Consider the following 24056-nt stretch of genomic DNA (forward strand, 5'->3'; position numbering starts at 1 on the left):
GGGCTGGGGGACCCCCCTTCCCCCCCGAGTGCACAAATTTTTGTGCACCGGGCCTCTAGTTTGTTAATAAAATCCCACACTTCACATCTCAAACAACTGCTCTATATTATTTATCACATATTTATAATGGCTCTGTATTTTAGCAGTATGAAGTTTTCCACTGTATTTATTTTAAAGAAATAACACTTAAACCTCAAAGTTAGAATGACAAAGGTAGGCTAGCTATATTTTTAAAGGCTTTATCCTATTTCTCATTTTAAAAATCCATGAAGATAATCAAATATGGAGAGGAGAAGCTAGCGGTTAATTTTCAGATGCAATTTCTGTCATGATATAGACTATGTAAATGGATTAAGAAATATACACTCTATCTTTTGAATTAAAAAAAAAAGTAATTGATTTTTTATAGTTTCCTGCTGTTTGTGTGGGGGAGGGGCGGGGGGCCGGGGGAGGTATTTAAAGCAGAAAAACAAGCAGAAGCCAAACATCCATTATAGGCAGTCCTGCTGTTTTGTGGGGGAGGGGCGGGGGGCCGGGGGAGGTATTTAAAGCAGAAAAACAAGCAGAAGCCAAACATCCATTATAGGCAGTCAGCTCTGCAGACACTCTCCCCTGAATTAGGGGGGCCAGGAAATGTCGTAGGTGGGGGAATGGCACCAGGTGTTAGACTGGTGGGGTCAGACTGGACCTGAGTTCAGCAACCTCAGAATTTGAGTTCTGGCTAAGAAAAAAATCAGAGCCAAGACTCCAACTATAAGAGAACATTATTCGGAAAGTCACAGAGGTGGAAGAAGTAATTTGTGGAAGAAAAGGGCTTAGGAAACAAGTTATAGAGGGAAAGGAAAGGTCCTTGGAGCTTGCGGTGAGGAAGATAATGGTAACTTGCCAGAGAGGAGTAGGAGGGAGAGGGGAAGGGAAAGGCAAGGGTGTGCTCTTTCTTTTGAGGGAGAGCATGTTGGATCTTGGTCCTAAAGATCTTAAGGGTGGAGATTTTAGGGATGATCTCAGTAGACTATTCAGCAGTTTTCCATGTGTGTCCTTTCAGGGTCTAGGTTTCCACTGATTGAGCGGCTGGCACCAGGGCAGGGAGTCATTATCTAACGCAGCTGGTCCTGAGGTCAGCCATGGGGTCACTGGTCTGGTTTTGCTGCTTTTCTGGACCTGGAGCTGAAATACAACTGAGGCCTAGATGTTATCTCTGGAGAGGAAAAGTCAGGGGGTCCAAACCTCATGACCAGCGAGATGCTAGGGGAGAAAAGGTCACCCTAGGGGCGAGGTCCTACCCTACAATTTCCTTTGCTAGGCACTGGGGCTTTCCACCCTGGTGACCTTCTGTACCTGGCCCATTGTCCTTGCTCTGCTCATGTCTGTCTACCTGCCTACCACACTCCCTAAAGCAAATTTCTCTGTCTGAATCTCTCGGGCAGGAACAGGAGGAAGGTCAAAGGTTCTGAGTCCTTTGTTCCCTAATGTAAAAATCAATATCCCAAAAGGCTGCTTTAGGGTGGCAGAATTTTGATCCCATCAGTGTCAACAGGAGTCCTGAACCAGTAGTAGTCAGATTCCCTCATCTGGCTGAGCTAGGGTCTAACTCCACAGCTTGGACTCTTAACCACTGTGCCACATGACCTCTAAAGGGGACCAAAGTTTTGCCTTTTGGAATAATGATTTTAAGCTGGTTATTAAGAAACAAAGGCTCATGAAGAATGTTTGACCTCCCATTTCCTGCCAAGAGATTCAGAAAGACCTCCTCCAGGAGGGAGACCTTAACTGATTCACCTCAGCCTAATTTGAATTAAGCACGGTAGATTGGAAGGTGCAAAGCAGGGGCCAGTTAGCTAGATTGCCTGCTGTGTCTCACGGTTCTGGGTTGCCGAGCAAACATTTACCTGCCGAGTGTGTTCCGATATTCCTCTACTACCCATAAACTGCCTACTCCAGGCCGACCACCTCTACCCCATGCCTGCTTTTTACCCTTTGTTCGGAATGTCATATATACCCAATTTTGCCTCACAGTCTTTGGAATTTTCATGCTTCTATTAATTCCCCCTGCACACATGCTAGCACCATGCTCTAACCAACTGAGCTAAGCAGCCACCTCCCCTGCACACATATTAACTTTTTAATTTTTTCCTGTTAATCTGTTAATTTAATTATTAGCCCAGCTAGAAGTGTTGCCTGGTAGAAATGAGGCCTTTCAGGGCGTCAGAAGGAAGGCATTCCAGGGACCCACGGTTATGGGAGGCTGTGGTGTGGTGTGGTGTTTAAGGTTTTATTGTAGAAGCAAAATGCAAGGACTGCCCTGGATTCCCAAGGTCTCATCTCCGTCTATCCCACAGTGAAAAAATGTAGCCTTGTCTTCATCAGGCCCACACATAGGGCCAGTGTCCAGACATCCTGAGTGATTGGTTCAGGCCATGTCTCTGTCCTGATAGGCTAGCTTAGTCCCTTCCCAGCTGTACTCTGGCTGCACTGTGCCCAGGCCCATGTGTGGAGTCATGGGGCTCCCTGACCCCAGGCAGCTGTTGCGGCCGCATGGTTGCTATGGAGAGAGAACGTGCAAAGGACCTGATTGAGCGTGTGGAGAGAGAGAGAGAGAGAGAGAGAGAGAGAGAGAGAGAGAGACTAAAGGCTTCTTTCTTAAGCTTAGGTTATATCATGTCAGGCTTGGGAAGGACCAGGTACCCTTTCAAACTAACCAATCAACTTCCCAATCTTTCCTGGGCTTCTGCTGGTTCCTCTCTCTAACCAATCCATTTCCTGGATCTTCCAGGGTCCTGAGTTCTTTATCCAATCTGATCCTTTTCCTGAGCTAGACAGACAGGCCTCTGTGGTGGCCATCTTGGCTCCTCCTGCGCATGTGCCCACAGAGGAATTTCTCCTGCTGTCCTCCCTCCGTGATGACTGGGGGAATGTGTGAAGCTGTGGCTTCCTAGTGAAGCAGCAGGCTCAGTGTCCCATTCAGCTCCCCAGCCCATTCACTCAACAATGTCTGATTCCCTTTGCTCCCTCCCATTATTAATATCTAGCTACCTATGCTAACAGAAGAACTTAGAAGGTGGGAGGAAAAGTAATACTTTTTTTACCCCTCACACTTCCCAGAACTGGGAGTGCCTAAAAACCTTTGCAAATTGGCCATGGGCCTACTAGATAGGTAGATAGACAGATAGATAGACATAAATAGAAGATAGGTGATAGATGTAGATATAGATGTAGATATAGATATAGATATAGATATAGATATCCTATATAATAAAAGCCTAATATGCGAAGTGTCCGGTAGTCCAGTCATCCGTTCAACCAATCAAAGCGTAATATGCTAATGAGATGCTAAGGCAGCTCAACCGCTCACTATGATGTACACTGACCACCAGGGGGCAGATGCTCTGACCAATAGGTTAGCTTGCTGCTGGAGTCCGGCTGATAGATAGGGACTGAGTGAGACCAGCCGGACTGGAGCCCTCCCACAGTCCCTCCGTGGCTGGCCAACATCCCGAGTCCTTCCCCAATCCTGATCGTGCACCAGTGGGGTCCCTCAGCCTGGCCTGTGCCCTCTTGCAATCCTGGATCCCTTGGGGGATGTTGAAGAGCCGGTTTCAGCCCAATCCCACAGGCCAGGCTGAGGGACCCCACTGGTGCATGAATTCGTGCACCGGGTCTCTAGTAGATATAGATATAGGTACAGACACAGACACAGGTGTAAGTATAGAGATAAAGCTGCATTTGTCTTCAGATCTGAGAGCTGGAAGCTGCCATGCCCCCAAGGACATGCCAAGGGTTGAACCCTACTCCAGCCATTCTGTCTGTTGACACACGCATCCTGGGTGGAACTCCCCTCATTCCTGAATGAACAGGAGAAAAAAAAAAAACTCCAGAACCTCTGCCCTCTGTAGCTTCTGCCTCATAATGGTATGCAAATGATGATGCAGCTAATTAGCATTAGTAATTAGAAAATGCACTGGAGACACTGACGACCTCTCCCAGAGATGCCATTGGCATACAGAGCAGCAGAAAGATTTGTTCACAAATTACTTCCCACCAAGTCTATTAGAATTTCATTTCTGGGCCATGTATTTATTTATTTATGCTGCACACGATATTCAGAAATCAATTTATTGCTATCTGGAGATGACTTTCACTGATGAGGACAAAGACATGTTCCTGTCACTCTTAATAGGGTCATTAGCATTTGTCCCTGTGACCCCAATCACTGCTCAGGAGCTGCCAATTTGACTCCCTGCGGTGTGATTTGCAAATTTAACCTTTGCACATGGGAGATCTCACAACTCTCCCCAGGAAGGGCCTGAATGTGTTGCCAGGAAACCCTCTGGTACAGTGACACTCTTCTGCCCCGGCCACCTATGGCATCAAGGCAACCTTGACCTTGTTCCTGTGGCCACCATGCCCCTCTCTTCCTGAGCAACCTGGAAAATAGCTCTAGTGTTAGAACAGTTCTCCTTTTGCTGGTTCATGACCTGCCTCCCTGTAACTCAGGCCCTGGGATCCCAGATCTGGGGCCTTGCTGAACAGGACCAGGGGATGCCTGGAGGGTAAAAGGGATGTAACCAAGTCAGAAGCCGGTTGAGTTGTTTGGTACAAGGCTCACCCTCCCTGAACCATTTCATTGTCCGTAAAGACACTTGTCTAGTCTATATCACAACGTTTTAGAAAATACCGTGTCTCTCAATTTTACCCGAATACATTCTCTTCTAAAAGAGTTGAATTACATTGCTTTTAACATAATGTTTCTTTAAAATATGCAAGTAGAAAGATACAAGGTCAGTATGTTTGATGCCTTTGTATACTCTACAACCAAAACAAATAGACAAGATGATCGGGAAGCCCTTGGACGAGCTGATCATGCAGCGGGTGTGGAGGCTGGTGGAGAGTGTCCGAGGCAGCAGCAAGTGACTGGCAGCGTGGAGAGCCATCTAGAGGGCGGGGGACCCCAACCCAGGACAGGGTGTGGCAAGCGGTGAACACCCACACAAGGCTCTAAGAACAGCAGCTGGACTCCAAGAAAGAGTAATTGGGCCAGAAAACACCACAAAGAGACAGCTGTGCCTGTCAATCAAGCAGGTAGGGCTTCAGAGCATAGATAGTTATGATATTCCCATAAAATGGCACTTTTGCACTGCCGGTGTGGCTCGGCGGTTGAGAGTTGACCCAAGAACCAAGAGGTCACAGGTTCAATTCCTGGTCAGGGCACATGGGTGGGTTGTGGCTCAGTCCTCCTGGGGGTGGGGTGGGGGGGGGCGTGCAGGAGTCAGCCAATTGATGATGTTCCTCTCTCTCATTGATGTTCCTATCTCTCTATCCCTCTCCTGTCCTTTCTCTGGAAATCAATAAAAACATATATCTTTTTAAATGATACTTTTGTAATCATTGATGACTGCAGCCCAACTCCCCCTTACTAATTACTCTTATTTTAAAAAATGACCCTGTCAGTGTGGAAAAGTTGGTTTTGATACTTAAGACCAATGTTTTATATAATGACCTAACTTACATACTATTATCTAAAGTTTTTCTTTTTAAAAAATATATATCTTATTGATTTTTTACAGAGAGGAAGGGAGAGGGATAGAGAGTTAGAAACATCAATGAGAAACATTGATCAGCTGCCTCCTGCACATCCCCTACTGGGGATGTGCCCACAACCAAGGTACATGCCCTTGACTGGAATCGAACCTGGGACCCTTCAGTCCACAGGTTGAGGCTCTATCCACTGAGCCAAACCGGTTAGGGCAATCTCAAGTCTTTCTTAAGTTATTATTAGGTTTCCTCCCGCCTCCTAACTGAATCCAAAAAGGCTACCTGCACTCCTTTCTATTCCTCACCCGGAGGAGTATGGGTCCTTGGCTTACATCTGCTGAATAGAGAAATTAGCTATTCAATAAAAGGCCAGGCTTGCAAATAAAAACATATAATCCATTAAGTTCAAATGATCTCTCCACGGCCTTTGAATTAATCAGATTTGGTACAGAAAGTTGCATATATCAAACTAAAGGAGTGAGATGGGAATGGGGCTCATAGGGGGCAGCTCAGACGTTTCCTGTCTCTCCTTTGTTTCTGGCTCAAGCTTTTCCCAGGCTCTTACTGTGTTGTTGTTGTTGTTGTTGATGTTGTTGTTGTTGTTGTTGTTGATGTTGTTGTTGTTGTTAGCAGTCTGATGCCATAAACTAAATGGTACCGGAGCGGTTCCATGCGATGAAGGATGGACAACGTATTTTCTACATCCATCACAGCCTGCATTCCGTCGCTACACAAGATGAGGTTTCTCCTGCTGGACTCATTCTTTTTTCCATTTTTCAACTGCCTGGTTTTTATCTCTCTTTCTCCAGGGATTCCATAATCTTTTATATGATGCCCTAATATCTATAATATCCGAATTATGGAATATCACAAGGAGTGATCTCTGAGGAATGTCGACAATCAGAGCTGCGAAGTCTGATTTTTTGCTTTATGACCTGTAAATTGTGGATATGTGTTCACTCGCATAAATTAAGGGGGATGTATATCTGTAGCTTTTACTTCATTATATTGGCTCTGTGTATTGTTTACGCAATTCATTACAGAGTACCTATGCCTTCAGCTTTTCATATTGATGTGACAGGAAGTGATTTATAGATTTTTAATGTTCAAAATAAGCTTAACCTGGGCACTTTTCCACTTTTAGATTTCAGCCAAACATTGGGATAAACACAGAAGAAGGGTGAGTGTGAGAATGGAACAGAATGTGCCACTGCTCCTCCTTCGCTGAAGGGCGATGGGCTGGACACGGAGCATCGCATGTCAGTATTTGCAGTGGCTCTATCCAAACACATAGCGTGCGGGTCAGGCTGTCTCTTACACAATCATCTCCCCATTATCTATGGATGGGTGGGGTATGCAGGGAGGAGGAGAAGAGGGAGGAAGTTACAGATACCTCAGCATCACCCATAACATCCCAGTCGACTGCGGCCAGAGTACCCTTCTTTAAAGCACAGGAGGAGGGGGAAGCTCATCTCTCCACCGGACTGTGTGATCTGGCAGCACCTGCTTAGCTTGATTCTGGCCAAAGCCTTAGGATCAAATGCTGGGAGGTAAAGGGGTGACTGGCCTGGTGGGGTCAGACTCTCTCCTGGTTCAACTTAGCATGTTCTAGATCACTCAGAAATTAGGTAGAAATGTGGGCCTCTACTGGGGAACTCATGAGTATGTTATGGATATTATTGAAGGGGCCTAAAGCTCGCTGAAGCAGTGTCACTGAATTAGCAGAACACAGTAATTCCTGGGTAAACGTAGCAGTTGATGAATGGTTTATTAAACAATCCTTCAATGATACAAGAGGCCCGTGAGTCAAGTCACTTGTAAACACAGGAATAACTTTAGATTCTGGCGTCTTTAGCAAAGTCTAAGTGTGACAGCCTTAAAAAATATATTTACTTCAAAGAGAAGTAAGAGATAATTTTTCCTTTCAAAAGGCAATGATTTATGATTTGAGAGAAATGATAAAAGTTTCAAAGTAACTTGGAAGGAGTAAAGAAGTTATGCCAAAATTAATTTCTGAAGGATTTTGAAGTCAAAAAAGCCTTTCCCTGAGAAAGGATGAAATATTTGGGAGGCAAGGGGAGTATGCAAGCATGATGATTGTGGTAATGTGGTTAGCAGATGAAGAGAGGACAATATGAAATCAGTATATATCACCCATGTTTGGATACTATAAAATTAAATTTTAATTTTAAGGTAACTGTTCCAGAAGAAGGAAAACTTTTCAGAATTGAATTTAAATGAAAGAAGCAATTATATAAAGTGTAAAAAATTAAATGTGTGAGAATTTTACAGATTCACTGCAAAGTCCAATCCCAAAAATTCAATATACGGTAGCTAGAACTCTCAGATCACTTCTCTGTTGTTGTCCATCTTAATCTTGGTTGGTCCTGCTTGGGTGGTTCAGTTGTTTGGAGCATCATCCCATGCACCATAAAGGTTTGTGGTTCTATCCCTGGTTAGGACACATACCTAGGTGACAGGTTTGATCCTCAGTTGGGGCACATATGAGAGGCAACCCATCAATGTTTCTCACATTGATGTTTCTCTCTCTCTCTCTTAAAAAAAATATCAATAAAAACATATTCTCATGTGAGGGTTAAGAAAATAAAAGTAAATAAATAATAATCTTGGCTGTTTGTTACATGGTCTCCAAAGTAAAGTTACTGGGTTGTCAGCACTATTAGATTTTGGGTTGAGCCAATCACTACAGTGAGAGCAGAGGGTTCATTTTCAACTCTAAGTTGCATAAAAATACATCCTCATACCTCAAGGGGGAACAGAGGCTAGAGGCTCAGTGACCTGACACAGATTCCTACTGAGCAGAAATTATAACCCAATTCATGGAGCCTGAAGGACTCACGGTTGATGTGCAGAACTTGGCTGCTAAAACTGGGCACAGGTGACGGCTTATTAATTGAATTTCCCCATGAGAATTTTATACTTCAGCTACTGTGAGTTAAAGTTAGAAATGTCAGGTAGAACTCTGCGATGGCCCCTGTGGTTATCATTGCATCTCTTTCCTGCTTTCTATGAGGTAAAATGTTAAAAATTAACAGATCATTTTATGAAAATATTCTATATGATCCATAATAAATAACTGGATGTTTCTGGCCAAGATGGCTTAACAAAGACCCTCTTGACTTAAACAACAAGAGGATGGTCACACTGTATGGAATAGTGTTTTGTAGGCCGTGGATAACTGAAAGTGCAGGATCCCCGAGAGAAGGGAAATCAGTGCAGTAAGCCCTTAGGTTGCCCCAGTTTATGGACTAGAAGCAGTTTCCAGGCTGCAGAACAGAAAGGGGGTCCCATACAGAGCCCAATGGTCTCCCTGAGTTGAGGAAGAAGAGATTGAACTTTGGAAGGGCCAACATGACTAGAATGTTCTGGGTAAAATATAGAAGAAAGAGCTACAAAAACAGAATGAGAATTCTGGAGACTGCCAGAGAAGAAAGAGCCTTCAAATCTTTGGCTGAGTGTTGGCCTATGAATATTTGAGAAGAAATTGAGTTCAGGAAAAGACTCACCAGAAAGCATTTGGCGGAAGGATTCCCTGAGCTCACATAGGGTGGGGAGGAGCTTCTGTTCCACAGGTGACACTTGGGACACGGGATAAAATCCTCAGAGGATTGCATTAGTAGTGGTATCGCTGGACCGGTTCTGTGCCCGGGCCTGGCCCTGCCCCTGCCCGGTGTGGTCTGGGACTTTCAGGCTCTTGACCCACACGGGAAAGAATTCAAGATCGAGTAAGACTCCAAGTAAGAGCAAAGGCAAGTTTTATTCGGGTAGAGACAAAAAGGCTAGGACACGCCACTGTAAAAAAAAATCTGTGAACTTCACTCATTACTAAGATCAATTCTTTCTTTCCCCAAATCGTCTGTATGGAAAAGCTTAAACATACAAAACAGCTGAAAGAATAGTAAAATGAAAATTCATATACCTGCTTTCTAGGTTAAAGAATACTAACAGTTTGTTGTATTGAATTTCTTTCTTTCAATATCACACATATATTTATTTATGTAGGTAGTCGTGTGTGCCAGAGTTCAGAGAGGCAGATCCATCACCCCATGTCTACATAGCTACATAGCGACATCTGTTCCCATGTATCTGTAAGGCTGTTATCTTTGTTTCTGATGCTGGAGGTTGAAATCCACAAGGCAGCAGTCAGAAGGGAAAATCGATATAAAATGTAGGAGATCAAGACTGGCACCCCACAAGGATGGGCAGGCAGATGGCTAATCTTCAGAAAGCAACAGAATCTACCACTGGTAGATTTATGTCATTCTCGCCACCACCAACTTTGACGAAGCAGATGTCCTGCAGGAGCTGGAGCCCTCCCTCGCAGAGCTCACCACACACACACCTGGCCCAGGAGCTAGAGAAGCGGGAAGGGGATCCCAGGGGAGGTGGACTGGTGGCAGGCCCGGCTGCTTGCTCCCGCCAACAAGGCGAGGGGTGAGCCAGCTGCTCTGCAGTGAGGTGTGCATGACCCACAGAATGGCAGCTGCATCTCTTCTGCCCTCAAAACCTCCCAAGAATGTCTTTTGTGGCCCACCCTGACTAGAAACATACAGGAAAGGGAATTCTGGGAAGCATAGCTCAGCATGGCTAAGTTGACATATTACAAAGCCACCGTTTCAAATTAAGCTTCAAAAATTTTGCCATTTCACCTCTGAATACTTCCGCTTTCATCTAAAGTTTCCACTCTTACACTGCAGAAGAGCTCAGACATCTGAGCAACTTAGAATGGCAAATGCTCAGCTCTCATGGGTGGTACGAGCTTAAGTCTTCAGAACAAGGCCCGATATACCGTTGCAGTTTGATTTTACTCTTATTTAATATAATATCTTCTTTTTTAAAAAAAATATTATGTTACATTTATCTGGCCTGGTATAGCCTTGATTTTTATTTTGCTCTGACAACCATAGAATAATAAGATCATCAAAATCATTTTGACAAATATTAAACATGTTTTCTTCTAGAAAAACAAGTTAGTACAAAATTGCTGGTGAGGAGCCTGCTGCCCAACTAACAGCTTGAGATTTAAACGTTTTAAAATGAGTCTTTTGACAAATGGCTTCTCTCGTTCTCAAGCTGTTTAGACAAAATTTCCATCCTGAATAAAAGGAAACGTTCCAAATCTTTCTTCTTGAAGATCTGTGTTGGCGCTACTATGAAATATCTTTCCAGTTTTGTTTTCTTTTCTTGGCACTCCTTGGGTAGGCATTGCTACAGTGAAGACTAAAACTATTACAAATTGTATGTATTGTCTGTCATTAGAGTCAGAATATTTGCTCAGCTGTTGAAACTTGAGCTGAAGGAGGAGTATGAAAAAGAGACAGGCCCCAAAGAGAGCTACCTGTGCCATGCCCCTGTCACCAAAGCTAGACTTCATACCGAACTTGGTTATTGTTTCAGCCACTCCCAGGAGTGGAATCTCAAACCAGTCCGTCTGCAATTACCTGGTCAGCCCTAGTGAGGGACTCTGACATCCTCCAAAGGAAGGCGACCTTGTCTGAAATCATCCCTCTTTGTGAAGAACTTCTTCGTCTCACCCCCTCCTCAGCATAACAGTTTCATTTTGTTCATCTCCTTGGAGCTCCTTTCTAACGGCTAGATGGGATGCTGCCCAATTCATGAATTATTGAATGAAGCCAATCAGATCTTTAAAACTTAGTCAGTTGAATGTTTTTTTCTGAAATAGGAGCAGTAGATGAAGAATTTATAACCAAGCAAAACTCCATAGCAACAAGTAAAGCTGATTATAATTGTAAGACATTTACTCAAGATTTTTTTTGTAATTCTTAAGAAAAATTTAACATGAAAGAACGACTCAGAATTTTAAGGCAATGAGCTGGCAACAAGTAGGAACAGTTCGCGTTAGGTTCAGTCATTCAAAAAGTGGGTGCACAATTTAAGCTTAATAAAAAGCTTTGCTTTGAGAATTCAAAGTCAGCTCCCCGAGTAAGCATGTCGAAGTTCACATGTATGTTTCTAATCTTCTTGCAACCCCCCGTGGATTCTCCCCTCGTGACGTCTCTGTCCCTGGTGTTTGATTTCCAGACTAGTCCACAAAAGCTCAATTGGCCCACATACATCCAAATTATAGCTCTAATCGTACTATTTCAATTACATCTAGCTGCATTGTTTTTATGGAAAATGCATTCTGATTTCCAGGTTGCATTGCCAAGAACATATCTTCTCTGAGCCAAAGAGCCAGAATAGGCATCGGCAGTGGGCTTAAATTTTACTTAGTAATATATATGTCCCTAGGTTAGCATTTCCCAAAGCACCCCTTGGCAAGCTTCCCAAACCGAAAAAGGGGAGGAGGTGAGAAAACGTCTGATTAAATAAATGTAGGAAATTGTAAGGAAGGAAAAACTAATTTCCCTCTTCTCTTCTGCATTCTTAGTTGAGACCCCTGCAATAAAAGACAGATTAACAGGCGAATGACAAACAGCATATTTGGGGATGGCATATCCTGCTCCCCTTAGTCATGTGACATGCCCCCTCTCTGTCTTAGGAAACTTCAGTTCATGCCAGTACATGTTACACCATGATTACAAAAGACAATTTTGATGATACAAACAAACATTAACATTTCATGACATGGACAGTCTCCATGTGGGGCAGAAGGCAGGAAGCTTTTATAGAACAGAGAATAAAAAAACAAGGAAAAGAAAAGTAGAAAAGAGCAGATTGGCTGGGCCACTTAGTCCACCTTGTTTGGGGTGACAAGGAACAAGGACATTAAGTACGGAGCCCAGAGTTGGCTTGGCTTTGGGGGACTGGCTGGCTGGATGTGCTTCTGGGTAAGCCGGGTGTTTACAGAGCCACAGAAATGATCCGCATTTCCATTTGCTGAAGCATCTGGAGCCCGGGTCAGGGCAGGACCATGCAGGGAATGATGGGTTATGCCTGGCCAAGGGGCTAAACTGGAGGCCCACGGGGATGAAAAACTTTAAGCCGAAAGTCCTTCTGGTATGAAAAGTCCCTCAAGAACTTCCTCCTCCCCCAAATGCACACCAACAAACAAGGTGTTTCTGTAGAAGGGTCCTTTGAATGTTTGTCATCAGAAAAATGCCAACCCAAATCAGTTAAACCCCTTTGTTTTTCCCTCCTAACCTTTTTCTGGTTGTGTTTTTTCGGGACTAGCTCAGCTCTTCGTGGCTCAGCTTGGCTCTCCAAGGCTCTGAGGCTCGGCTCCGAGGCTCCAAGGCTAGGCTGGACTCCGAGGTTAACATCAGTCTTTAATGATGTCTTGCTGCACATTGACAAGTCACACGCTTTGTTCTTGTGTTGGCAACTTAAAATGAGGCTAAAGGGTCTGAGCACCAGACTGGCCTGCAGGGAACAGTCACTCATTCCAACCCCATCCCCACCCCCTGCCCCATTCCTTCTGAATTCCATCATGGGCCTGTCCAGAGAGCAGCAGCTGCCTCAGACTGGTTTCATTTGATTGCACACCAACTTTACATGGAATTATAAAAACACTAGGGGCCCAGTGCATGAATTCATGCACCTTGAAAGGAACTGTGGGCCGTGAGGCTGCAGTGGGCACAGGGGTGGGTCTCGGCCCATCCTCCACACCACCACCTGGCCCCTCCTGCCGTGGGCCCCAGTCCCCTCTCTGCTGGCAGCCCCGCTCCTGCTGCCACCACTCCCATGTGCTGATGGCACCAGCCCCACTCGACCCGCTGACGCAGAGCAATTGGGGCCAGTGTCAGCAGCTGATGCAAGCGGGGCCTGTACCCTCAGTAGGTTCGAGCAGCGGCTGCTGCCCTGATCACCCCTCATGAGCAGGGGGAGGTGGAGAAGCCCTCAGGAGTGAACAGGGCTGGCTGTGGCCGCTTGCACCCACTGACGGCGCAGAGCGATTGGGACTGGTGCCGGGTGCCAACAGTGGGTGCGAATGGCGGCTCCACCAACAGCTGCGGTGTGAGCAGGGCCGGCACTGGAAGTGGGTGTGAGCAGTGGCCCCGGCCCTGGCAGCAGGTGCGAGTGCCGGGCAGGACTGCGGTGCGCAGGAGCAAAGAATTTTCAGTAACCACCAGAGGTTTGCCCCAATGACAGCGACGGGCGCCCGCCTTGGTCTGGTGCCCCTGCTCACCTGCTCCACCATCCCGCCGCAGCTGATGCCCGCCATCTTCCACACATGGCCCCTGGTGGTCAGCGCACAGCATATCGACTGGTTGTTCAGTTGTTCCACCTTTTGGTCTATTTGCATATTAGCCTTTTATTATATAGGATATTTACAGACGTTCCATAGTGTTCTGATAATCAGGAGCAAAGACCCTTTTATCAAAGGGATTATGTTTAGGGCTGTGCAAAATTCAAAAGGATCAGGTCCTTTTAAAAGAGTCCAGAGTCCATTCAACAAAATTGACCCAGGCCATGGGGAAGCCCCAGTGTCCCCAAGATTACCTTACAGGAAAGGACCTGAAGTGAGCACGCTTGGCCTCGGAGCCCGAAGTTGAAAGGGCTCCTGACTCTGGAGGGAGAGGTGGCTGTGCAGGTCACTCCCACTCACTGAGGCTGGCTCTCTTGGTCCTGCTGGAAGGAGAGGTATTGCTTGTGGGCACCGGCCAGGCAGTTGTGCAAAATCAGTCTGGGTTCTCAGTTTGAGATGGCAAAAGATGGCCTTCTTCAGAGGGAGAGCAAGACATGGGAGACAAACACAGAGTAAAGCACAAACTGGTCACATAATGGAAGCTGAAGAGCATATAGGGAAGGTCTGCTAACCAGGACGGCAGGCTGACGTCACCTAATGGCCACCAGCAAAGGGAAGACAGAGGGCTCTCTGTAGGTGAGGCTGCCCCCTGAAGCATGCCATTCTGTTCCGAAAACGGGGCTCCTGGGAGGCGGGCCCACAGCAGACATGTGCAGACTGGTGCAGACATGGCTGTTGGAACTCCAGAGGCAGAAAAATGGTCCTTCTCCTGGGGCCACACTCACAGGAATATAGGGGGGCACCCTCTTCCCTGAAGCCCAGGCTTCCTCCTGTAAGACAGTGGCACCCAATGACCCCTATGGTTATTGGTAACTGGACTGTGGGCCTTGTAAGTTCCGACCCCCAGATAGCATGTGACCTGGGAGTTGGAGGCCCTGAATTCAAATCCCATCTCTGGCTGTGACTCAGGTTCATGCTGCCTGGATCTCAGGCTCCCCATGGTTCAAAGCTGGGGTGGAGACAGGTCACCTGTCTATCCCTTCCTGCTGGAACATTCTAGGTATCTAAGCTTGCTTTTTGGGCCTATGCCTGTGCTATTCCCACTTTCGTCATTTCTTGTGGATTCCGGATTCCAAATGTGTTGCTGTGCCCGTTGCAGGGAGGCTGGGGTGGAGAACATGGTTGCCAGCGCATAGCAGGTGGTAGTGCCACACAAAAGGCTGCTGTGTGGAAATGGCATCTTTCTTTGTGATGTAGGGGAAGAGGAAGAGGAGAAGCAGAAAAGTGCTGAGAAGAAGAAGGTAAAGACGCTCCTCTGTGTGTTTTATACTACTTAGTGTGTGCCTGTGTGTGTTTATGCATTGTATGTACGTGTGTGCACATGTGTGCCTGTGCGCTTATGCACTGTGTGTATGTGTGTGCCTGTGTGCCTATGTATTGTGTACGTGTGTGTGCATGTGTGTGCTGCATGTGTTTATACATTGTATGTACATGTATATGTGCATATTTCTATGTTTCTCTCTTAGAATCAAGCAGTATTATTTCATAGTAACTGGCCAAACTAATAATAAGTTCCCTATTTGATTATATTAATCAGTTTCTTTCTAGACTAAATTATTAAAGTCATTTTTAGATTCCAGGTCAGAATTATATAGACATGCTTATGGTAGGTCACAGTCTCTTATAAACATACCAATGAGACATAATAGCTGGCTGAATAAGGATTCCATGATTTATGTTATCAGCTCTAATTACAGCCTTGTGTTCAAGATAGCAGTTCGTGTAAAAATCAGATGTTTTATTCAACAGAATGAACGTGTTAAGCTCCTAGCACAACTGCATTGGTTTAATGTGATCGGGGTTTTGAGGTTGTTATTTTGGCCAGGCATCCATTTTAGGTCCCATCTCTGACTGATGTGCAGAGGAAGGCTGATGGGATTCAGACGTTTGCCCCAGTACTTAGACATGAACACGCAAAGGCCTTCAAACGGGCCATTTAAACATTAGCAGGGGGACAGAATCTTGGAAATGTGAGAGTTCATTCAGCCCATTGCTCTCACTGTCCAGAGTATGTCACCACAGTTAAGGGATACAAACATGCTCAAGTCAAAGCATTAGATGTTAGCAGACCACAAGCTGAACCACAGGTCCTTTACCTCCTGGTATATGGAATTTTCAGTAATTTTTTCAATTCTGACTTCTTCAGAACAAAATGCCAAAGTCTTCTTGTAACATTACTTCCAGAAGTTATGTCATTTATGCTACTAAGTATTGGAGATGGAGGAGGGAGCTGACCCAAGACATGTTTGTGCGTGGTGCTTGATTTAAGGACAACTTGCTATATTTCAGGGCTTGCTTTTAGAGGAGAGACCAATAAAAGGTAAAGCACAAAGAAACACATTTTTAATACATGCCTGGCACCAAATTGAGGGACGTGAGCTAATTGTGACTGAAATATATCAGACGGGTAACCCAGACAGGGTAAGTACTGGGTTAGGCCTTGTTTTCGGAAGGCTACTTTTCATGTTCACAGACCAGCATCTGTAAGAATTGTTACAGAAATGAGTCACAGGGTTATTACATGTCTTGTACCAACCAGTATAAAATAATAGTTACAGAAATTACAGGTTTTGAGCAATAGACTTCAGGCAGGGAAGGTACAGGCAGAGCAGAGGGTGTAGCCTTCAACCCAATAGTTCCACCACGGGGAAATCTTCCTAAGGAAATTACCAGGTACTCAAAAGGTACGTTCAAGTGCATTTAATTCCTTATTATTTAGTTAGTTCAATTTTCAAATATTAGACATTTTACAATAGAGTGTTGATTTGGCTTCCTTATACTACAGAATAGTGTGTTATCATTAAAATTACCGAAATGTCTAATAACATGGGGAAACATTTGTAATATAATTAGTGTGTTCGTTTTCTAGGGCTGTCATAACAAATCACCACAACTGGGTGACTTAAAACCACAAAAATGTTATTCCCTCACACCTGTGGAGGCTGGGAGTCTGGAATCAAGGTGTCAGCCACGGGGTCTGCAGGGCCAGCTCCCGCCCAAGGCTTAAGGGAGAACCCTTCTTTGCCTGTTCCAGCTACTGGAGGCTTCAGGTTTCCATCGGCTTGGGACTGCATGAGTCCCATTTGTGCCTTCTGCACATCACCTTCTCCTCTGTGTATCTCTATGCCTTCCTCTCTTCTTATAAGAACACCTGTCATTGGATTTAGGATCCACCCTAAATTCAAGGATCCTGTCTCAAGATCCTCAGATGACTTATAACAGCAAAGACCCTTTTCCCAAATATGATCACATTCATGGATTCTGGGAGGACATGTCTTCTTTGGGAGGGAGGCACAATTCAATCTACTACCATGAACCTGAAATGCCTCCATAAAGACTTTGTACAGTCCCACCTCAACAATGTAAAACCATATTTATATACATACCACATGTAATAGGATGTTAGGATGGAACTAGGGAACCAAAATGAGTGTGAAAAGACTCCACCTCTACCCTCCTCCCCCCACCCATATGCAGAATTTCAAAGGGAATGAAGGAGAGCTCTTGGCCCAGAACATGGACCTCTTAGTAAGGCCAGCTTTGCAAAGAGATAAATGGAAGAGCAGTCTCCTCCTGTGAGGAGACGATGAAGAGTCTCTGCAGAGAGCGGTTGGCTGCTGTGCAAGCCCACCAATGGGGAGAGGAGAGGGCATGCTAGTGCCCAACCCATAGCTCAGGGGGGTCCAAGGGCAGTCGGGTGACACCAAAGTCTGGTGTCTGATCCACAACTGAGAGGGAGAAAATGGGTTCTAACTGCCACTAGGAAATGGAGAGGACAAGAGCTGACCAAAGACTTAGGAGGCAAGGCCAGGGGATGGCTGCCTTTGGGGGACCTCCAGGGTTTATCAGGGCACAGGGTACATGGGTGTTTTCTGGGACCAGATGTGAGTAAATGGGGGAAGCCAGTGCATTCATGTCCCGGGGCTGCCATAAGGAAGTCCCACGCTCTGGGTGAGTTAAAACTGCAGAGGTTCTGCAGGGTTGGTTCCTCTGGAGGCTCTGAAGGAGAACCCCTTCCAGGCCTTGCTCCTAGCTCCTGTTTGCTCGGGCAATCCTTGGCCTTCCTTGGCTTATAGACGCATCACACCAATCTCTGCCTATAAGACATTATTCCCTCAGTCTCTGTGTCTCTGTTTTCTTATAAGGACATTTTCTTAGAAGGTCCATCGTAATCTAGTATGAACTCATCTTAACTAATTATATCTGCAAAGACCCTATGGCCAAATAAGGTTACATTCTGATATTCTTGGAAGACATGAATTTTGGGGGGCACTATTCAACCTAGGGCAGCTGGCAGGGGGCATCTTGAGTCAATATTAGGAGGAGACCTAGGAGAGGACTCACTATTGCAAAGCAGGAAAGAAGAAAAGGTGGCGAGAGTGGGCAGCCTTCAGCAGTTGCTGCAGCCATGCTGAGCTCTACCTGCATGGAGGGGTGAGAAGACCTAGAGAGGGAGGGTGGGGGTGGTGCAGGAATACCTGGGACTGAGTGGGGAGTCACAGGGACCATGTGGCATGGAGCTGTGTCTGTTTAGGCCAGGGCCAAAGGAACCCCAGGAGAGAGAGCAGAGGGCATTTCTACAGAAACCTGAGTGGAAGAACCAGCCTTCCTATGCGGGGCCCCAAGATGCAGAGCTACCCAGCCCCCAAAGAACTGTGCAGACCCCTCCCTCACCTTGCAGAGTGAGGGTGAGGACAGACCATGTCCCTTCCCCGCTGCAGGCTAACTCAGGACGTGTCTGAGACGAAAGAGAAGTCAGTGACACCCGCTTTAGAGTTTTGACTGCATCATAGGACATATGCTAATATGTATGTATTAGTATGTAATATGCATATATACCCTACAACATGGTGTTATTCTAATTAAAGACCGGACTCTGTTTTAGGACTAAAATTAACCACAGAGCTTTTTATTATCTGACAGTGATCAGAAAAGAAGGTGGGGCTGCCAGCATCTCATTCTTGGTCAGAAGCCTATTTCCACTGTCAATTTTCAAGGGAACTCAAGAGACAAATGTAGGTGGTGGGAATTTGGGTGAATTTCATTTATTTTTTAAATGTAATGCTTTCTTTTACTATGCATTGCATTATCTTTAAATGTGGGTAGAGCTAACTTGTAGAGTTGAAAATGGAATGTCCCTAACCCAATTCATGGCTTGAATGGGAAGCAGTGACTGCAGGCACCCTCAGAGGCCCTTAGGAGGAGACCTAAGAGAGGACTCACTATTGCAAAGCAGGAAAGAAAGAAGAAAGGGTGGAAAGAGTGGGCAGCCTTCAGCAGTTGCTGCAGCCATGCTGAGCTCTACCTTTGAAGCAGCAGCAACAGCCACATTGCTTCTGCCCAGAGAACTACACACATTTCCTGGTGTCACTGTGACCTAGTTACAGGTCTTTGAGCCCTGAGGCAGCTGGGTGCCCAGGCAGCCTCCTGTCTTTCTCCCTTCCCCCTGACCTGCCAGGTCAGAGAAAATAAGGCTCAGATGTCTTCTGTGCTGGTTCATTTTGTTTTTTTGAGCTGGTTTTGTTTGGCTTTCAGGGAATGCCAGTTTTCTGTTGAGTAATCGCCAAGGGAGTATCTATTTGGATATGAAAAGAAAGAATGCCAATGTCCTGGGCAAAGGAACACTTGGAAGGAACTCCAGCTTTGCATCTTATTTCATAAGCTTGGAGGTCTAGGCCTTCAGTCCAGGGAAGAAGAAAATGGATGGGAAGCACCATGAATGTTTAATAGGGCCCTTCAGAGTAAAACAGTTCCCTACCCCAACCCTCATGGGGTCCCCATGGCAGATTCAGAGAACCAAACTCATCGGGTCACCTTCATGCACACATATGAGAGGGCAGGTGGGCTGCCGCGGGGCTGGCAGTGGTTTTGTAAGAATCACACATGACATTGGATGGCCAGAGAGACCCATCAAGCCCACGGTTTGGCTACCATACTCTGAGAGAATTTCAGACCCATTGGTTAACTTTCTAAAGATTTAATTATTATAATTTATTTTTTAGGGAAGGAAGGACAGATGTCAGAGATATAAGCCCTCTTCCCATAAAACAGAGCTCTTCACAGAGGATATATGAACAGGATGGAAAATCCCCAGCTTGCCTTCTGTGAGTTGCTGAAGACTGAACGTATCAGCGCCCAGGGAAGGAGGAGACAGGAGTTGAGGAAAGAAAATGAAGCAAGAAGGAAAGAGGCAATCCAGAAACTCAGAGCTGACCTGTCTGAGCTTCATTTTTGAAAGGCCACAAGTTGGCACCTACAGCGCAGGACATTCTGTAGGACGATTCTTCCTTTGCCCCTGGCCCGCTGCCTCTGAGCCGCCAACGCCCCACGGTCACAGAACAAATCAGACCACGTGCTGTGAAATTTGTAGAAAATTGATCATAAGATAAAAACTAAATCACTTGCTGCGACCCAGAAAGGAAAATAACGCAATACAGAACAACCTAGGAAGCCGCCCCAAAGGTGCAAAGGTCATGGGTGCATGTTCGGGCTGAGGTAGCCCCAAAGTGAGACCTTGCCCAGTACCTGGCGAGGGAGGAACACCACACATTGGCCACAAGCCGTGCCACAATGAGACATTCCAGGAATGGGAAATAAGGAAGAACATTAAATATTTGAACTCTGGGCAATTTTTAATCCAAGCTATGAAGGGACAAGGAAGGTAAACTCGGTCCCTCCGTAAAGGTGTGCGCTGGTTCCCAGGGGCGGAGCCCAGTAACATAACATCGTTATGCTTGTTGACACTGCTGAGGACTCCCACGTAAAAAGCCACTCCAGACAGGTTGGCTCTGGTCACACCTGCCTCTGAGGAGAGGCCAAAATTGTTCTGCATAAAAATGTCTGGCATTCCGAAATTTTTATGGAAAGGTGTACAGATGCTTATCTCGTAGGGGATTTCTATAGGGGCGGCAGTTGGGAGGACAGGTGTGCATTGTTCAAAGGAAGGCCATGAGGTCTCCTTCCTTTTTTTTTACATTGTAATGATTATTTTAAGTAAATTTTATTGGGGTGACATTGGTCAACATGAACATATAGGTTTCACGTGTGGATTTCTAAGTTACAAAATCTATATATAACACCATGTTAAGAATAGAGCTACCATATGACCCAAAAATTCCTCTCCTGGGTGTATACACGAAAAACTCTAAATCATTTATACGCAGAGATATATGCATTCCTATGTTCATTGCAGCATTATTCATGGTGGCCAAGACATGGAAACAGACAAAGTGCCTGTGATAGAGGACTGGATAAAGAAGATGTGGTACATATACACAAACTGAATACGACTCAGCCATAAGAGAGGTCTCTTTTTTTAACAGCAAATTGCTCACCTGAATTCTGGCCTGAAGGAATCAGATCACGTTTGTTCTTAGAACAAATGTCGCTGAGCACACAGAGGGTGTGGGTTCTGTAGCCTCAGTGTGCATCGTTTATAAGGTCTCCCTTGTTGTCAATTGCCCATGAGCCCATGTCTCCATAGTGTTTCTCTTCCTGATGACCTGCTCACTCCCAGGGAAGTGCAGTGCTGGGAGCAGGCAGGGGCTGAGCTGGGGCAGGTGACTGTGCTCAGGGAGGGCATGGGCTCGCACAATCCACAGAACAAACCAGACAGCTCCATGGCCAGATACTCGACCCAGCATTGGGAGTTGGTGGGCAGGGGAGATGCTATGGAGATGCAAGATATCTTGGGTTTCACAACATTGATACCCAGATCAGACAAAGACAGCACACAAATCAACAGTAGATCATGCTCACTCATGAAGGTTGGTATCAACAGCCTACACGAAGCAGTGATAACTAGTGGCAGCCTATTTAAAGAATAGCAAACCATGACCCAGAAGTAGGGATGTTCCAGAAATGCAAAGGTGGTTCAATATAGGCAACAGATTAACATAAGTCACCATATTTTTATCAAAGAAGACAAATGTGAAAAATTCAAAACAGACAAATTTCAAAAGATGTTTTGATAAAGTTCAATATACACTTAACAATGAAATGACAAATAAAACCTTAATGTGATTAAAAATTTAGACACCAAACCAGAAGCCAATCGTGCTTACTGGTGAGATGTTAAAATGCTTCTTAGAATCCAATCTAAGTGAGAAGCAAAACCAGGATGTCCTCTAACACTGTGGGAATATATTAAAAGAAAATAAGAAAAGAGACATTGACATTCAAAAAATGAAGAGGAGGCAACATTAATATCACTTGCAGAAGTTGCAGTGTATACATGGAATACTGCAGTGGTTCTCAACCTTCTGGCCCTTTAAATACAGTTCCTCATGTTGTGACCCAACCATAAAATTATTTTCGTTGCTACTTCATAACTGTAATGTTGCTACTGTTATGCATCGTAATGTAAATATCTGATATGCAGGATGGTCTTAGGCGACCCCTGTGAAAGGGTCGTTCGACCACCAAAGGGGTCGCGACCCACAGGTTGAGAACCGCTTCTCTAGAGTATCAACTGAAGACCTATTAAAAATAATATGAAATTTTAGGCCAAAAACCTAATATAGATTAGTCAGTTTTATATCATAAGATATAATGACCAAAAAAAATCTCATTTATAATAACAACAAAAAGAATAATACCAATAAATAAATTATAAAAGAAATATGCCAAATGCGCGCGCGCACACACACACACACACACACACACTTAAACTCTACTAAGGGACAAAAAGAAGACTTCAGTAAATGGAAATTTATATCTTATTCTTATAAAGCAAAACTCAAATCTGTTCTCTAATTTAATCTACAAATTTGATGTCATTAAAATTTAATGATTAAATTGATTTAAAATATCAACAGGATTTTTGTTCATCACTTGACAGGCTGATCTTAAAGTTGAAATTTTACAAAGCGCATGGGAATATCCAGGAAAGTTCTGAAAAAATATAGAAGATGGGTGGGGGGTGAGGTAGACAATCGCCTTGTCCAACACTTAGAAGCTTTGATAAGTAGAGCAGTTTGCTACAGTGCAGGAATAGACAGCCCCATCTAAATCAAGGTGCAAATGACTGATAATGACTTAGTGTATCATCAGTCCTGAAAATAGTCCTCAGGACCTCCTGACACCTTCATGGAAAGCCGTGGAAACAGGTGTGGGTTTCAGTCTTGCTGGCGAGGGACTGCATTCCAATTGGGGATTCTTGAATCTTCCAGACCTCTCACTACTGTCATTCCCACAGCAGACTGGCCGCAGAAATGCCTGGCTCCAAACTGGGGCACCTAATTGGGACAGATTTCTAAGTAAGTGTCTCAGGGACACAGTCTTCAGTTCTTTTCTGGCAATACCTGCTTTGACAGAAAGCCGGCTTTGCTATTGACTTTGTGGCCTAAGAAATCTGAAGGAAAAGAAGCAATGGCGGCATTTTGGTGGGGGAGGAGATTGCCTCTTGTCCCTTAATCACCAGATGATTTCTTTTTTCTTTTTTTAAATTAAAATTAGTCACAAAAGGAAAGACACTCCTTGACATTGAGCTGCCTGGGACTGCCTGTCTTGGTAGGAATAAGGAATTATGACCATTGTATGATTTAAGACAGGTGTTTGACATAACTATGCTAAACACGCTGCTTTATACATCTCAGCTCCTAAAATCCTTGGCTAAACTAATCTCATGGCATTAGCTCCTTATCTAAAAATGTAATTGTTACTCCTATTTTTTTTATTTTTTTTAGAAAATCAGGCAATGAGCCCTAGCTGGTTTGGCTCAGTGGATAGAGCGTTGGCCTGAGGACTGAAGGGTCTTGGGTTCGATTCCGGTCAAGGGCATATAACTAGGTTGTGGGCACATCCCCAGTAGGGGGTGTGCAGGAGGCAGCTGATTGATGTTTCTCTCTCATTGATGTTTCTAACTCTCTATCCCTCTCCCTTCCTCTCTGTAAAAAATCAATAAAATATATTTTTTTAAAAAGAAAATCAGGCAATGAAAGAGAAAACGTAAGACATTTATTAAGGACTGCAACCGACCAAAAGGAAAATTACATAATTCATGAAGCATCTTTCTTCACTGGAACTTTTCCTTCCAATGCATTTTTCTGTTAAAAGAGAGAAGGGCGAGAGGATTAGACCCTGTGCTGTGCATGTCACATTCTTACGATGGAGGCATGGCGCCTGGGGGCCTGGGAGTCCTGGGTGCCATTCAGCATGGAACCTAAGATGGCAATACAGCCAGCTCCTCAAAGGAAAGGGTGAGGGACACCTGCAGGGAGAAGAGGAGGAACTGGAGTCCAGGTAAGGGAGACACAGCCCCAGATAGGACACTCATGTCTCAAAAATGGAAGGT

General features: G+C 45.0%; 1 long non-coding RNA gene across 1 annotated transcript; it reads right to left on the reverse strand.

The window, feature by feature from the left end:
• Positions 1–9291: 9291 nt before the first annotated feature.
• LOC106727047 lies at positions 9292–20765 on the reverse strand. The gene is made up of 3 exons (XR_001363194.1): positions 19977–20765; positions 13643–14085; positions 9292–12876 (listed from the first exon to the last, which is right to left on the reverse strand). It is a non-coding gene; the product is annotated as an uncharacterized LOC106727047 (long non-coding RNA).
• Positions 20766–24056: the final 3291 nt, after the last annotated feature.

Source organism: Myotis brandtii, unplaced genomic scaffold (assembly GCF_000412655.1).
Source record: "Myotis brandtii unplaced genomic scaffold, ASM41265v1 scaffold354, whole genome shotgun sequence".
In the NCBI taxonomy this organism is placed as follows: Eukaryota; Metazoa; Chordata; class Mammalia; order Chiroptera; family Vespertilionidae; genus Myotis; species Myotis brandtii.